The 16,911-nt window shown below is 41.4% G+C and overlaps 2 pseudogenes; both read right to left on the bottom strand.

Moving 5' to 3' along the window:
• Positions 1 to 16,911, bottom strand: part of LOC107975216 (uncharacterized) — a 94,689-nt pseudogene that overhangs the window by 43,433 nt on the left and 34,345 nt on the right.
• Positions 9,704 to 9,876, bottom strand: LOC112209558 (U4 spliceosomal RNA; annotated as a pseudogene).

Here is a 16,911-nt window from a genome sequence, read left to right as displayed (position 1 = left end):
ACAACTGCTATGAGCCTCTGCAAAATCATGCCAAAATGTAAACACCATCGAGACTACGAAGAAACTGCATCAACTAACGAGCAAAATAACCAGCTAACATCATAATGACAGGATCAAATTCACACATAACAATATTAACTTTAAATGTAAATGGACTAAATGCTCCAATTAAAAGACACAGACTGGCAAATTGGATAAAGAGTCAAGACCCATCAGTGTGCTGTATCCAGGAGACCCATCTCACGTGCAGAGACACACATAGGCTCAAAATAAAAAGATGGAGGAAGATCTACGAAGCAAATGGGAAACAAAAAAGGCAGGGGTTGCAATCCTAGTCTCCGATAAAACAGACTTTAAACGAACAAAGATCAAAAGAGACAAAGAAGGCCATTACATAATGGTAAAGGGATCAATAAAACAAGAAGAGCTAACTATCTTAAATATATATGCACCCAATACAGGAGCACCCAGATTCATAAAGCAAGTCCAGAGTGACCTACAAAGAGACTTAGACTCCCACACAATAATAATGGGAGACTTTAACAACCCACTGTCAACATTAGAAAGATCAACGAGACAGAAAGTTAACAAGGATACCCAGGAATTGAACTCAGCTCTGCACCAAGCGGACCTAATAGACATCTGCAGAACTCTCCACCCCAAATCAACAGAATATACATTCTTCTCAGCACCACATCACACCTATTCCAAAATTGACCACATAGTTGGAAGTAAAGCTCTCCTCAGCAAATGTAAAAGAACAGAAATTATAACAAACTCTCTCTCAGACCACAGTGCAATCAAACTAGAACTCAGGATTAAGAAACTCACTCAAAACCACTCAAATACATGGAAACTGAACAACCTGCTCCTGAATCACTCCTGGGTACATAACAAAATGAAGGCAGAAATAAAGATGTTCTTTGAAACCAATGAGAACAAAGACACAACATACCAGAATCTCTGGGACGCATTCAAAGCAGTGTGTAGAGGGAAATTTATAGCACTAAATGCCCACAAGAGAAAGCAGGAAAGATCTAAAATTGACACCCTAACATCACAATTAAAAGAACTAGAAAAGCAAGAGCAAACACATTCAAAAGCTAGCAGAAGGCAAGAAATAACTAAAATCAGAGCAGAACTGAAGGAAATAGAAACACAAAAAACCCTTCAAAAAATTAATGAATCCAGGAGTTGGTTTTTTGAAAGGATCAACAAAATTGATAGACCGCTAGCAAGACTAATAAAGAAGAAAAGAGAGAGGAATCAAATAGATGCAATAAAAAATGATAAAGGGGATATCACCACTGATCCCACAGAAATACAAACTACCATCAGAGAATACTACAAACACCTCTATGCGAATAAACTAGACAATCCAGAAGAAATGGATAAATTCCTCGACACATACACCCTCCCAAGACCAAACCAGGAAGAAGTTGAATCTCTGAATAGACCAATAACAGGATCTGAAATTGTGGCAATAATCAATAGCTTACCAACCAAAAAGAGTCCAGGACCAGATGGATTCACAGCCGAATTCTACCAGAGGTACAAGGAGGAAATGGTACCATTCCTTCTGAAACTATTCCAATCAATAGAAAAAGAGGGAATCCTCCCTAACTCATTTTATGAGGCCAGCATCATCCTGATACCAAAGCCGGGCAGAGACACAACCAAAAAAGAGAATTTTAGACCAATATCCTTGATGAACATTGCTGCAAAAAGCCTCAATAAAATACTGGCAAACCGAATCCAGCAGCACATCAAAAAGCTTATCCACCATGATCAAGTGGGCTTCATCCCTGGGATGCAAGGCTGGTTCAACATACAAAAATCAATAAATGTAATCCAGCATATAAACAGAACCAAAGACAAAAACCACATGATTATCTCAATAGATGCAGAAAAGGCCTTTAACAAAATTCAGCAACGCTTCATGCTAAAAACTCTCAATAAATTAGGTATTGATGGGACATATCTCAAAATAATAAGAGCTATCTATGACAAACCCACAGCCAATATCATACTGAATGGGCAAAAGCTAGAAGCATTCCCTTTGAAAACTGGCACAAGACAGGGATGCCCTCTCTCACCACTCCTATTCAACATAGTGTTGGAAGTTCTGGCCAGGGCAATTAGGCAGGAGAAGGAAATAAAGGGTATTCAATTAGGAAAAGAGGAAGTCAAATTTTCCCTGTTTGCAGATGACATGATTGTATATCTAGAAAACCCCATTGTCTCAGCCCAAAATCTCCTTAAGCTGATAAGCAACTTCAGCAAAGTCTCAGGATACAAAATAAATGTACAAAAATCACAAGCATTCATATACACCAATAACAGACAAACAGAGAGCCAAATCATGAGTGAACTCCCATTCACAATTGCTTCAAAGAGAATAAAATACTTAGGAATCCAACTTACAAGGGACGTGAAGGACCTCTTCAAGAACTACAACCACTGCTCAATGAAATAAAAGAGGACACAAAGAAATGGAAGAACATTCCATGCTCATGGGTAGGAAGAATCAATATCATGAAAATGGCCATACTGCTCAAGGTAATTTATAGATTCAATGCCATCCCCATCAAGCTACCAATGACTTTCTTCACAGAATTGGAAAAAACAACTTTAAAGTTCATATGGAACCAAAAAGGAGCTCGCATGGCCAAGTCAACCCTAAGCCAAAAGAACAAAGCTGGAAGCATCACACTACCTGACTTCAAACTATACTACAAGGCTACAGTAACCAAAACAGCATGGTACTGGTACCAAAACAGAAATATAGATCAATGGAACAGAACAGAGCCCTCAGAAATAATGCCACATATCTACAACTATCTGATCTTTGACAAACCTGACAAAAACAAGCAATGGGGAAAGGATTCCCTATTTAATAAATGGTGCTGGGAAAACTGGCTAGCCATATGTAGAAAGCTGAAACTGGATCCCTTCCTTACACCTTATACAAAAATTAATTCAAGATAAATTAAAGACTTACATGTTAGACCTAAAATCATAAAAACCCTGGAAGAAAACCTATGCAATACCATTCAGGACATAGGCATGGGCAAGGACTTCATGTCTAAAACACCAAAAGCAATGGCAACAAAAGCCAAAATTCACAAATGGGATCTCATTAAACTAAAGAGCTTCTGCACAGCAAAAGAAACTACCATCAGAGTGAACAGGCAACCTACAAAATGGGAGAAAATTTTCACAACCTCCTCATCTGACAAAGGGCTAATATCCAGAATCTACAATGAACTCAAACAAATTTACAAGAAAAAAACAAACAACCTCATCAAAAAGTGGGCAAAGGATATGAACAGACACCTCTCAAAAGAAGACATTTATGCAGCCAAAAGACACATGAAAAAATGGTCATCATCACTGGCCATCAGAGAAATGCAAATCAAAACCACAATGAGATACCATCTCACACCAGTTAGAATGGCAATCATTAAAAAGTCAGGAAAGAAGAGGTGCTCGAGAGGATGTGGAGAAATAGAAGCACTTTTACACTGTTGGTGGGACTGTAAACTAGTTCAACCATTGTGGAAGTCAGTGTGGCGATTCCTCAGGGATCTAGAGCTAGAAATACCATTTGACCCAGCCATCCCATTACTGGGATGAATTATAATACCCAAAGGATTATAAATCATGCTGCTCTAAAGACGCATGCACACGTATGTTTATTGCAGCACTATTCACAATAGCAAAGACTTGGAACCAACCCAAATGTCCATCAATGATAGACTGGATTAAGAAAATGTGGCACATATACACCATGGAATACTATGCAGCCATAAAAAATGATGAGTTCCCGTCCTTTGTAGGGACATGGATGAAATTGGAAATCATCATTCTCAGTAAACTATCCCAAGGACAAAAAACCAAACACCACGTGTTCTCACTCATAGGTGGGAATTGAACAATGAGAACACATGGACACAGGAAGGGGAACATCACACTCTGGGACTGTTGTGGGGTGGGGGAAGGGGGGAGGGATAGCATTAGGAGATATGCTAAATGACGAGTTAATGGGTGCAGCACACCAGCATGGCACATGTATACATATGTAACTAACCTGCACATTGTGCACATGTACCCTAAAACTTAAAGTATAGTAATAATAAAATTTAAAAAAACAGTTTACTGAAGTTGAAATTCAATGTGTAGGTCTAAATTTTATTTCAATTTTAATTCCTCCAGAATTGATGCCTGAAATAGAACTTGCTTTGAAAATGGAGCTTGAGTGCCCTCTTGTGATGGAATAGGCATTTAAATTCATTGGTAAATATTTTTCAGTTGCATATGAAATAATTTGAAACAAATCATTTAGCAAACACAAAATGCCCTCTATTGCTAGGCCAATTTATATCAGTACATTTTAGTGAGGGAAAGACAAGCACCTGAAAACTTGGTTAGTATTAATAGACAATATGAATAATTCACAATAAAATGCTGTTCCTTTTATGGTACTGGTAACTCAAACAAAAATTTTGTAAAATAGAGTCTCTTTCAACTCATCATCAATTAATTGTCTAGCAAGTGCTCTCCATTCCTGCTTTGAAACATAGACTCACAAAACAAGAGGAAGTCTTGGGACCAAGCAGGTAGGCTCTGATGTGCTTCCACTCCCTAGCTCCCACTGAATGAAGAGCCTGTTTTCGAAGCATCAATCATTTGATCCTGAACTATTTATGTCAATTGTACTTGTTTTAAATTTGTCTAATTAAATAACATACAGATGAATTATTCATTGAAAAAGAAAGAAAATGTTGTTAAAGAAAACTAAGTTGGATTCTTTGGGATGACTTCAGGAAAAGATAATTGGAGAAAAAGACTTTCTTTTGAAACTACACAGACAAGAAAACTATAAAATATAGAAAATAGAAGTAATAAAAACTTCAAAAAATTCTAAACCTAAAAGCCTCACATCAGCAAACTGCTTAAAAATAATTTTTAATAAAAGCCTTCACCGGCCGGTCAAGGTGGCTCACGCCTGTAATCCCAGCAATTTGGGAGGCCGAGGCAGGTGGATCACCTGGGGTCAGGAGTTTGAGAGTAGCCTGACCAACATAGTGAAACCCAATCTCTATTAAAAATACAAAATTAGCCGGGCATGATGTCACATGACTGTAATCACAGCTGCTTGGAAAGTGGAGGCAGGAGAATCGCTTGAACCCTGGAGGTGAAAGTTGCAGTAACCCAAGATCACATCATTGCACTCCAGCCTGGGCAACAAGAGCAAAACTCCATCTAAGAAAAAAAAAAAAGGCTTCACTCTCTATCAAAAGATTGGTAAAATATTCATTTATATATTTTATTCTAAAGTAAAACATTTTAGGTACTTATTGTCTTTTGAAGGATTCTCCACTTAATGAACTTTTTTGATTCACTAACACTAAAGGGTTTTTTCTTTAGATGCTCGTTTTTTATATACATGTGTATTTAGATAAAAACTTCTGTGGAATGTATATATGGTCTGATTCTAAAATGAACTTGGGTCTATATGACCTGAAATACAAAAAGTCTGTCTGTGGTTAAAAATCAAACCATAACATCTGGCATTATCTGGGAATATTTGTGTAAACTTTTGACCCTTAAAAGTACACTGCTCTGACACTGCTGACCTCAATATATGGTATAAAAGCTTTATTCTGACAACTGCCTGGAATTCTCACAAAAGGAGGGCAGAAAATTTGGGTATATTAATCTTTAAGTAAACCCAAATGACTTATCTGCAAGTCTGAGCATAGTTTTTCATGGTGACAAGACCAAATATAGAATCAGATAAGAGGGCTTCTACTTCACTTTTTACATTGTTTTTAATTATCCAGAAAATGATGAATATAATAAGCCCAAATTCCTGTAAATGGCCAATATTTCTCTGAAATACATTTATTTTAAAATTTTTGAGCACCTACAATGTACTCCTTCTGTTTTTCCCTTGAATTTACACATGAGCCTCAGTAACAGTCACATCTATTATCAGATTTTAGTAAACAATTTTCCTACTTTGGACTTAATAAGAATTGTTAAAAGATAAAATTACAACAAATATGGTTTTATAGATCTTATGGCTTTTATTTGTGATTCTAGAATCAGGCAGCAGTCTGGACCAAAATGGTTCAAAATGTTCTGCCTCATCACATGTGCAGGTTATATTTACAGCCATAGAAAAGTAAGTGATATACAGAAAATGAAAATGAGGTACAGTGACATCTAGATTAGTTAGAATTCAGTGTTCACATTAATTCAACTTCATTTTTACAGATGGCTGCCTATGATTGACTGAAACTCAACTGCTGTGATTGGCTGAGACTCAGCTACTTTTTACAAGAGTGGAATACAGTCTGTTGACACAAGTTAGATTGCAGTTTACTCTATATGGAGAAACCTTTAGGACAAACGTAAAATATGCACAGAGGCAGTTTATTTGCATAGAGGTGTTTATAGTATTCTCTGACGGTAGTTTGTATTTCTGTGGGATCAGTGGTGATATCCCCTTTATCATTTTTTATTGCATCTGTTTGATTCTTCTTTCTTTTCTTCTTAATTAGTCTTGCTAGTGGTCTATCAATTTTGTTGATCTTTTCAAAAAACCAGCTCCTGGATTCATTGATTTTTTGAAGAGTTTTTTGTGTCTCTATCTCCTTCAGTTCTGCTCTGATCTTAGTTATTTCTTGCCTTCTGCTAGCTTTTGAATGTGTTTGCTCTTGCTTTTCTAGTTCTTTTAATTGTGATGTTAGGGTGTCAATTTTAGATCTTTCCTGCTTTCTCTTGTGGGCATTTAGTGCTATAAATTTCCCTCTACACACTGCTATAAATGTGTCCCAGAGATTCTGGTATGTTGTGTCTTTGTTCTCACTGGTTTCAAAGAACATGTTTATTTCTGCCTTCATTTCGTTATGTACCCAGTAGTTATTCGGGAGCAGGTTGTTCAGTTTCCATGTAGTCGAGTGGTTTTGAGTGAGTTTCTTAATCCTGAGTTCTAGTTTGATTGCACTGTGGTCTGAGAGACAGTTTGTTATAATTTCTGATCTTTTATATTTGCTGAGGAGAGCTTTACTTCCAACTATGTGGTCAATTTTGGAATAAGTGCGATGTGGTGCTGAGAAGAATGTATATTCTGTTGATTTGGGGTGGAGAGTTCTGTAGATGTCTATTAGGTCCACTTGGTGCTGAGTTCAATTCCTGGATATCCTTTTTAACTTTCTGTCTCATTGATCTGTCCCATGTTGACAGTGGGGTGTTAAAGTCTCCCATTATTATTGTGTGGGAGTCTAATTCTCTTTGTAGGTCACTAAGGACTTGCTTTATGAATCTGGGTGCTCCTGTATTGGCTGCATATATATTTAGGATAGTTAGCTTTTCTTGTTGAATTGATCCCTTTACCATTATGTAATGGCCTTCTTTGTCTCTTTTGATCTTTATTCGTTTAAAGTCTGTTTTATCCGAGAGTAGGATTGCAACCCCTGCCTTTTTTTGGTTTTCCATTTGCTTGACAGATCTTCCTCCATCCCTTTATTTTGAGCCTATGTGTGTCTCTGCATGTGAGATGGGTCTCCTGAATATAGCACACTGATGGGTCTTGATTCTTTATCCAGTTTGCCAGTCTGTGTCTTTTAATTGGAGCATTTAGCCCATTTACATTTAAGGTCAATATTGTTATGTGTGAATTTGATCCTGTCATTATGATGTTAGCTGGTTATTTTGCTCGTTAGTTGATGCAGTTTCTTCCTAGCATCGATGGTCTTTACAAGTTGGCATGATTTTGCAGTGGCTGGTACCAGTTGTTCCTTTCCATGTTTAGTGCTTCCTTCAGGAGCTCTTTTAGGGCAGGCCTGGTGGTGACAAAATCTCTCAGCATTTGCTTGTCTGTAAAGAATTTTATTTCTCCTTCACTTATGAAGCTTAGTTTGGCTGGATATGAAATTCTGGGTTGAAAATTCTTTCTTTAAGAATGTTGAATATTGGCCCCCACTCTCTTCTGGCTTGTAGAGTTTCTGCCAAGAGATCTGCTGTTAGGCTGATGGGCCTCCCTTTGTGGGTAACCCGCCCTTTCTCTCTCACTGACCTTAACATTTTTTCCTTCATTTCACCCTTGGTGAATCTGACAATTATGTGTCTTGGAGTTGCTCTTTTCGAGGAGTATCTTTGCGGACTTCTGTGTGTTTCCTGAATTTGAATGTTGGCCTGCGTTGCTAGGTTGGGGAAGTTCTGGATAAAATCCTGCAGAATGTTTTCCAACTTGGTTCCATTCTCCCCATCACTTTCCGGTACACCAATCAAACATAGGTTTGGTCTTTTCACATAGTCCCATATTTCTTGGGGCTTTGTTTATTTCTTTTTACTCTTTTTTCTCTAAACTTGTCTTCTCACTTTTTTCATTAATTTGACCCGCAATCACTGATATCCTTTCTTCCACTTGATTGAATTGGCTATTGAAGCTTGTGCATGTGTCACGAAGTTCTCATGCCATGGTTATCAGCTCCATCAGGTAATTTAAGGTAATCTCTACACTGTTTATTCTAGTTAGCCATTAGTCTAACCTTTTTTCAAGGTTTTTACCTTCCTTGCGACAGTTAGAACATGCTCCTTTAGTTTGGAGAAGTGTGTTATTACCGACCTTCTGAAGCCTACTTCTGTCAACTCATCAAAATCATTCCCCATCCAGCTTTGTTCCACTGCTGGCGAGGAGCTATGATCCTTTGGAGGAGAAGAGGCACTCAGTTTTTAGAATTTTCAGCTTTTCTGCTCTGGTTTCTCCCCATATTTGTGGTTTTATCTACTTTTGGTCTTTGATGTTGGTGATCTACACATGGGGTTTTGTTGCAGATGTACTTTTTGTTGATGTTGATACTATTCCTTTCTGTTTGTTAGTTTTTCTTCTAACAGTCAGGTCCCTCAGCTGCAGGTCTGTTGGAGTTTGCTGGAAGTCCACTCCAGACCTTGTTTGCCTGGGTATCACAAGCGGAGGCTGCAGAACAGCAAATATTGCTGCCTCATCCTTCCTCTGGAAGCTTCGTCCCAGAGGGGCACCCACCTGTATGAGGTGTCTGTCGGCCCCTACTGGGAAGTGTTTCCCAGTTAGGCTACACTGGGGTCAGGGACCCACTTGAGGAGGCAGTCTGTCTGTTCCCAAAGCTCAAACACCACGCTGGGAGAACCACTGCTCTCTTCAGAGCTGTCAGACAGGGGCGTTTAAGTCTGCAGAAGTTTCTGCTGTCTTTTGTTCAGGTATGCCCTGCCCATGGATGTAGAGTCTATAGAGGCAGTAGGCCTTGCTGAGCTGCAGTGGGCTCCATCTAGTTCAAGCTTCCTGGCCGCTTTGTTTACCTGCTCAAGCCTCAGGAATGGCGGACACGCCTCCCTCCATCAGGCTGCAGCCTCGCAAGTTGATCTCAGACTGCTGCACTAGCAGTGAGCAAGCCTCCATGGGCATGGGACCCACTGAGCCAGGCACAGGAAAGAATCTCCTGGTCTGCTGCTTGCTAAGACCATAGGAAAAGTGCAGTATTTGTGCAGTAGTGTCCCATTTTCCCAGGTACAGTCTGTCACGGGTTCCCTTGGCTAGGAAAGGGTAATCCCCTGTCCCCTTGCACTTCCCAGGTAGGCAATGCCCGCCCTGCTTTGGCTCACCCTCCATGAGCTATACCCACTATCCAACCAGTCCCAATGAGATGAACCAGGTACCTCAGTTGGAAATGCAGAAATCACCCATCTTCTTCATTGATCTTGCTGGGAGCTGTAGACCAGAGCTGTTCCTATTCGGCCATCTTGGAATGGTGACAAAAAGTTTTTAATTAGCAATAACTGCACCTCGGATAAACCTCACTAGCTACAGTACTGCCACTGTGCAAAGCTAATGACTCATTCATAATAACTATGCTTGAATTGCTCCTTAAAACTAGCCAAGGACAGGATTTATAGCTTTATGATCTCATATATCTAGGAGATAACAAGCTCATTTGATATTAAATCTAGGTTTAAAAATGCACACTTATAATGTAAATGCTGACAATTTTGAAGACATTTCTGTTTTTATTTTATCAACATTTTTAAAAACTAGCTTTACTTACTGAAGGTTATCTCAGCTCACAAGAACTAAAAGCCATTTGAGTTAGTTTTTATTTTTGTGAGAGAATATTTTATATTAGCACTTTTTTTACCTTAAGCTGAATAGAACTCTTTATAAATTTTGGCAATATCATCTGAGGTGGAAAAATATCACACAAATACAACATACACACACATACAGACATATATAAAAATACAGGCAGAAGCAGATCATATAGCCTTCATTAAAACTTTTCATTTTCCCAGTTTCCAAATAGTTTATCTTCCCCTTTCAGACTATAAGTCTTTTAGTTACCTCTTCCATTGCCCTAAGCAATCGCTATCCCAACAACCCAAAATTTTTACTTCCAAAGGGATGACTCTTAGGTGAAACAAGGTAGGAAATTTACATCTTAAAGGCACAGAACTTAAACACCATTATTTGCCGGCACAAAGATCTAAGTAGGAAACCTTGTTAAGACAAAATTGTCAAAGGTGAGACTTGTTATATAAACTTAAGCCAATGCCTTTTCCATTGTAAGCGTTTCTAGTGACATTCTCTCCTTTCTAGCTCTCTCTCTCTTCCTGGTGCAGAGAGGGACACAGTCCTACAAAGGGAGATTTCTTTTATAGTTGTAAATTTCTTACAAAGAATTTCAAAATAGCTAGCTAAATTCCCATAAAGGTGTATTTTGGAGACTGGTTTAGTTTGATAGGTGGTCTTTAAACTTAGCTTTGTTTCTTAACTAGATAACTGACTCCAGGGCCAAGAATGCATTCCCTATGCCTAGAGTTAGCATGGATAACTCTGAAAAAGAAGCCAATTCACTTGATTTATCCTTCATAAATACTTTATCCAGCTTTCTTTTTGACTTCATGGTGGGAGAGTAACCAGGAGAAAAAGTTGGCAGATTTAATATTTCTTTTCTTTCCTTTTTTTTTTTTTTTTGAGATGGAGTTTCACTCTGTCACCCAGCTGGAGTGCAGTGACATGATCTTGGCTCACTGAAGCCTCCGCCTCCTGGGTTCAAGTGATTCTCCTGCCTCAGCCTCCTGAGTAGCTGAGACTACAGGAGTGTGCCACCATGCCTGGCTGATTTTGTTTTTTGTTTTTTTTGTTTTTGTTTTTTTTAGTAGAAATGGAGTTTCACCATGTTGGCCAGGCTGGTCTCAAACTTTTGACCTCAAGTGATCTCAGCCTCCCAAAGTGCTGGGATTACAGGAGTGAGGCACCACACCCAACAAAAGAGAGTAATTTTTGTCATAAAGTAGAGTAGTTGTTTCGAGATGAAAAATAAGAAAATATAGGGCAAAAATTGAATGGATAAGAAAGTTGTAAAATATTTGTGAAAAATGAATCTTGTGAAAGAATTTTTATGTGCAATCAAACTGGCTAAGATTAGAAAAAAAGTTCTAAGTTTTTTCTAAAAAATGAGAATTAATATCAAAAGTACACTGATGCAAAACTAGAATTTGGTTCTGTATGTTAAAACAAAGTTTTCTTGGAGTATTGATCTGCTCTTAATAGACAATAGTGAAAGGTTTTTCTTTACCTTTTAGGTAATTGGCTAGGAAAAAAAGATTTTGTGTTTTATCAAGATAATTTCTTGTGCTTTGTGCTGTCTTTTATCAGTTCTTTGATATTTGTTTAAAAAGTGAGTCTTCTCAATATCAAAAGAATGAAGTTTTTGCTCACAACTCTGTAAATATTACTGGTGGAAGGTATCTGTGTTACTGGTGGTAAATCCATGTGGGTCTGCAGCAACCTCAATTCTTGCCTCCTTAGAAGAAAGAATTCGACTGAAGGCCATAAGGCAAAAAAAGAGAGCAAGGTGTGGATGTTTTATTTTAAAAAGCTTTAGAACAGGAAAGAAAGGAAAGTACGCTTGGAAGAGACCCAAGAGGACAACTTGAAGGACAAGTGCCCTGTTTAACTGTGATCCTAGGATTTTACAGGCTGTCCTTTCCCATGAGTCTTCCCTTGGGGGGGCTGCCCTCATGCACAGTGCCCTATTTAGCCTTGGAAAGTGAGCACATGCAGTGTGCTTAGGAAGTTTTATGCATGCCCATCTCAGGGTTTCCTCCTTTTTTCTGGTGTCGTACCCTTGAAAGGTCATAATCCACCATTTGTCTTTTAATGTGCATGCCCAGGAAGTTGCTTCTCTGTGGCACTTGCATTCAATTAATACTTTAGTGCAACAGGTGTAAACCATCAGAAAATGGCCTCTCCCTGGTGCCAGCTGCCAATTTATCACTTTTAGACAGACAATGTGATAATTGTCAAACCATCACCCAAAATTCCTAGTGAGTGGGAAAGCCCTGTCTGCCTAACTACCTGTAACATAAACTTCTATATTTGCCATAAAAATCTGATAGTGTCACTCTGATTAAATAAACAACTATAATAAATGTTTTTCAACTTTTAACATTTTGGACAAACTTCCCAAAATTAAATCCTAAATTAAGTCTTTTTTGACCTGAAATTAACTTTAGGACTTTCCAGTTCAGCCCCTGGAAAACATTGAACATTTACAATTTTAAAAGAGAATGTTAATCAGTCTTGTTTGATATGTTATATGAGAAGTATTGTCAAAAAAAAAAAAAAGTGATGCACCTGTAGTCCTAGATACTCAGAAGTCTGAGGCAGAAGGATCACTTGAGCCCAGAAGTTCAAAGCTGCCATGAGCTATTCACAATAGCAAAGACTTGGAACCAACCTAAATGTCCATCAGTGATAGACTAGATTAAGAAAATGTGGCACATATACACCATGGAATACTATGCGGCCACAAAAAAGGATGAATTCACGTCATTCGCAGGGACATGGATGAAGCTCGAAACCATCATTCTCAGCAAACTATCACAAGGACAGAAAACCAAACACTGCATGTTCTCACTCATAGGTGGAAATTGAACAATGAGATCACTTGGACACAGGGCGGGGAACATCACACACCGGGGCCTATCGGGGGTGGGGGGTGCTGGGGGAGGGATAGCACTAGGAGAAATACCTAATGTAATGTAAATGATGAGTTGATGGGTGCAGCAAACCAACATGGCACATGTATACCTTTGTATCAAAACTGTACATTGTGCACATGTACCCTAGAACTTAAAGTATAATTAAAAAATAAAATAAAATAAAAAGAAGAATTATGGATTTTTCTGAGTTTTTTATTTGAAATTTTGCTGGTTCTTTAGTTTTCCAGGAAACATTTTTCCTTTTAAGCTATCTATAGATCACAGCTATATGGTAAAGTATAAGCATACTCTTGTGAATAAAATTGAAATATTTACTTTTTCTCTCGACATCATCCCTCCAGAATTCAGAAACTACTCATGAATGTTCTTATTTTTATGGCAATACAGTTATTTGTACAAGTTCAAAAAGAACTCATTCTCTTTATAACAGGATACAACTGGAAATATTGGTTTGGTTTCCTATCCTTGAGAGGCTTTTACAAGTTCTCTCTGAAATTTCTTATCCAAAGTTCCAGCAAAGCAAACTTTAAAAGAGCCTATGTGGTGAATCACTATTCTGGCTGTACTTAAGTAAATAATCAGGCCAAGTTTGATTCAGCTCAAACAAATTAATTTTACTTTGATTATCTTTGGTGGAAATGGGGGTGACTGCTAAGAGAAAAATTATGTTTCAGAAAAAAAACTAGCCTGACCAACATGGAGAAACCTCATCTCTACTAAAAATAAAAAATTAGCCAGGTGTGGTGGTGCACACCTGTAGTCCCAGCTACTTAGGAGGCTAAGGCTGGAGAATCGTTTGAATCCTGAAGGCAAAAGCTGTGGTGAGCCAAGATGTGCCACTGCACTCCACCCTGGGCAACAAAAGCGAAACTGTGTCTCAAAAAAAATTTAAAAAGAAAAGAAAAAAGAAAAACTATACTATACCTTTTATTGGACTGTAGACCTGTCCATTGTTTCTGAGTTTTTATCAACTACCTGTAGACTAAACTGGATCCTAAATTTTTCTAGTTTCCTTTAATATCTGGCTACAACTCTTAAGTTTTCCTTGCTGTGCCTAGCTTTTTCTCTTGGCAGAATAATGCTGTAGTTGAAATTTTACAATCTGTGGGTAACTTGACAAAAATGTTGGATTTGTCATGCCAAATTAAGTTAGTGAATATTAGATAACAGAATTGCAACCTACTAGCTGAACAGAGAAGAATCTGTGCAGTTGCTAATATTTCTTGCTGCATACGAATAAATAGAACAAACAGTCTACTTGCCTAAAATAGGTAGATTGCCTATCTGGTTCATTCTTTGATCTGTTTGATTGCAGTTAGCTTGATTCATGTGGACCCTGACTAAGGGGCATACTCTAAACTCTTAGTATTATCCTCCTTATAGTCATATAGTAGTATCCCTGATGCACTATATTCTCTCTAAAAGTCTTAAACATCTATGTGCAACCATTTGTTCAATACTAAATGGTCTCTTTCCAGCTGGAATAATGAAAACTCCAAATAAATGCACAATAACAACGACATCATAACCTACGAATGATGTGCTAGGACTGAAAACCAAAAATGATTGTGACTAAGAGTATCACTGGTACCTTAAGTTTTTGTCACACTCTCACCTTGGTGACCAAAAGGGGGAACTATTAAATAAAAGTTACAGGAGGCCATTGGATTGGACTGAGCTCATACACTATGCCCAGTAGACAAAACCAAAATGGGGTTACTTATACTTAAGTTCCGTGCCACAAAGACACTTAGGTCTTTATATGAGCTTTGAAGAAATCAGAAGAGAGAGAGATAATAGCCAAATCTCCAAACAGGCCCAGTTTAGCCAGCATATTAAGGAAGTCTTCTTTGCTTTAACCTTTACAGGAAAAGTAACTTTGAAATGACCAGTCCACTTTTTGTTTTCTGCTTCTGCTTTTCTCCATTGTTTTCTGTCTATAAGACCAACCTCTTCTGCTAGGCTATCAGAATACTCATCCTAATTTATAAAATAAGGTGTTGTCCAATTCTAGAATCACAAATAAAACAAATTAAGATATTTAAATTTGTTATAATCTTGTCTTTTGATAGTGTCTGTACATATAAATGCTCAAATTATATTTAGTGTATTTTTTAAAAAAGAAGACTTATTCTAGGCCATTCAGAGAAGGACTGTGTGGTAGATAGAGCTCCCTCTCCCCTCTCCCCTCCCCCCTCCCCCCTCTCCCCTCTCCCCTCTCCCCTCTCCCCTCTTTCCACGGTCTCCCTCTGATGCCGAGCCGAAGCTGGACGGTACTGCTGCCATCTCAGCTCACTGCAACCTCCCTGCCCGATTCTCCTGCCTCAGCCTGCCGAGTGCCTGCGATTGCAGGCGTGCGCCGCCACGCCTGACTGGTTTTCGTATTTTTTTGGTGGAGACAGGGTTTCGATGTGTCGGCTGGGCTGGTCTCCAGCTCCTAACCGCGAGTGATCTGCCAGCCTCGGCCTCCCGAGGTGCCGGGATTGCAGACGGAGTCTCGTTAACTCAGTGCTCAATGGCGCCCAGGCTGGAGTGCAGTGGCGTGATCTCGGCTCGCTACAACCACCTCCCAGCCGCCTGCCTTGGCCTCCCTAAGTGCCGAGATTGCAGCCTCTGCCTGGCAGCCACCCCGTCTGGGAAGTGAGGAGCGTCTCCGCCTGACTGCCCATCGTCTGGGATATGAGGAGCCCCTCTGCCTAGCTGCCCAGTCTGGAAAGTGAGGAGCATCTCTGCCCGGCCGCCATCCCATCTAGGAAGTGAGGAGCGCCTCTTCCCGGCCGCCATCACATCTGGGAAGTGAGGAGCGTCTCTGCCCGGCCGCCCATCGTCTGAGATGTGGGGAGCACCTCTGCCCTGCCGCCCCGTCCGGGATGTGAGGAGTGTCTCTGCCCGGCCGCCCTGTCTGAGAAGTGAGGAGACCCTCTGCCTGGCAACCGCCCCGTCTGAGAAGTGAGGAGCCCCTCCGCCCGGCAGCCACCCTGTCTGAGAAGTGAGGAGCGTCCTCCCTCCTCGTCTGGGAGGGAGGTGGGGGGGTCAGCCCCCCGCCTGGCCAGCCGCCCCGTCCGGGAGGTGAGGGGCAACTCTGCCCGGCCGCCCCTACCGGGAAGTGAGGAGCCCCTCTGCCCGGCCAGCCGCCTCGTCCGGGAGGGAGGTGGGGGGGTCAGCCCCCCGCCTGGCCAGCCGCCCCGTCCGGGAGGCGAGGGGTGCCTCTGCCCGGCCGCCCCTACTGGGAAGTGAGGAGCCCCTCTGCCCGGCCAGCCGCCCCGTCCGGGAGGGAGGTGGGACGCTCAGCCCCCCTCCCGGCCAGCCGCCCCATCCGGGAGGGAGGTGGGGGGGTCAGCCCCCCGCCCGGCCAGCCACCCCGTCTGGGAGGGAGGTGGGGGGATCAGCCCCCCGCCTGGCCAGCCGCCCCGTCCGGGAGGGAGGTGGGGGGATCAGCCCCCCGCCTGGCCAGCCGCCCCGTCCGGGAGGGAGGTGGGGGGATCAGCCCCCTGCCCGGCCAGCCGCCCTGTCCAGGAGGTGGGGGGGGCGCCTCTGCCCGGCCGCCCCTACTGGGAAGTGAGGAGCCCCTCTGCCCGGCCAGCTGCTCTGTCTGGGAGGGAGGTGGGGGGGTCAGCCCCCCGCCCGGCCAGCCGCCCCGTCCGGGAGGGAGGTGGGGGGTCAGCCCCCCGCCCGGCCAGCCGCCCCGTCCGGGAGGGAGGTGGGGGGGTCAGCCCCCCGCCCGGCCAGCCGCCCCGTCCGGGAGGGAGGTGGGGGGGTCAGCCCCCCGCCCGGCCAGCCGCCCCGTCCGGGAGGGAGGTGGGGGGTCAGCCCCCCGCCCGGCCAGCCGCCCCGTCCGGGAGGGAGGTAGGGGGATCAGCC

The sequence above is a fragment of the Pan troglodytes genome, chromosome 5 (genome assembly GCF_028858775.2).
Source record: "Pan troglodytes isolate AG18354 chromosome 5, NHGRI_mPanTro3-v2.0_pri, whole genome shotgun sequence".
Lineage (NCBI taxonomy): Eukaryota > Metazoa > Chordata > Mammalia > Primates > Hominidae > Pan > Pan troglodytes.
This window is presented reverse-complemented; position numbering and strand designations above follow the sequence as displayed.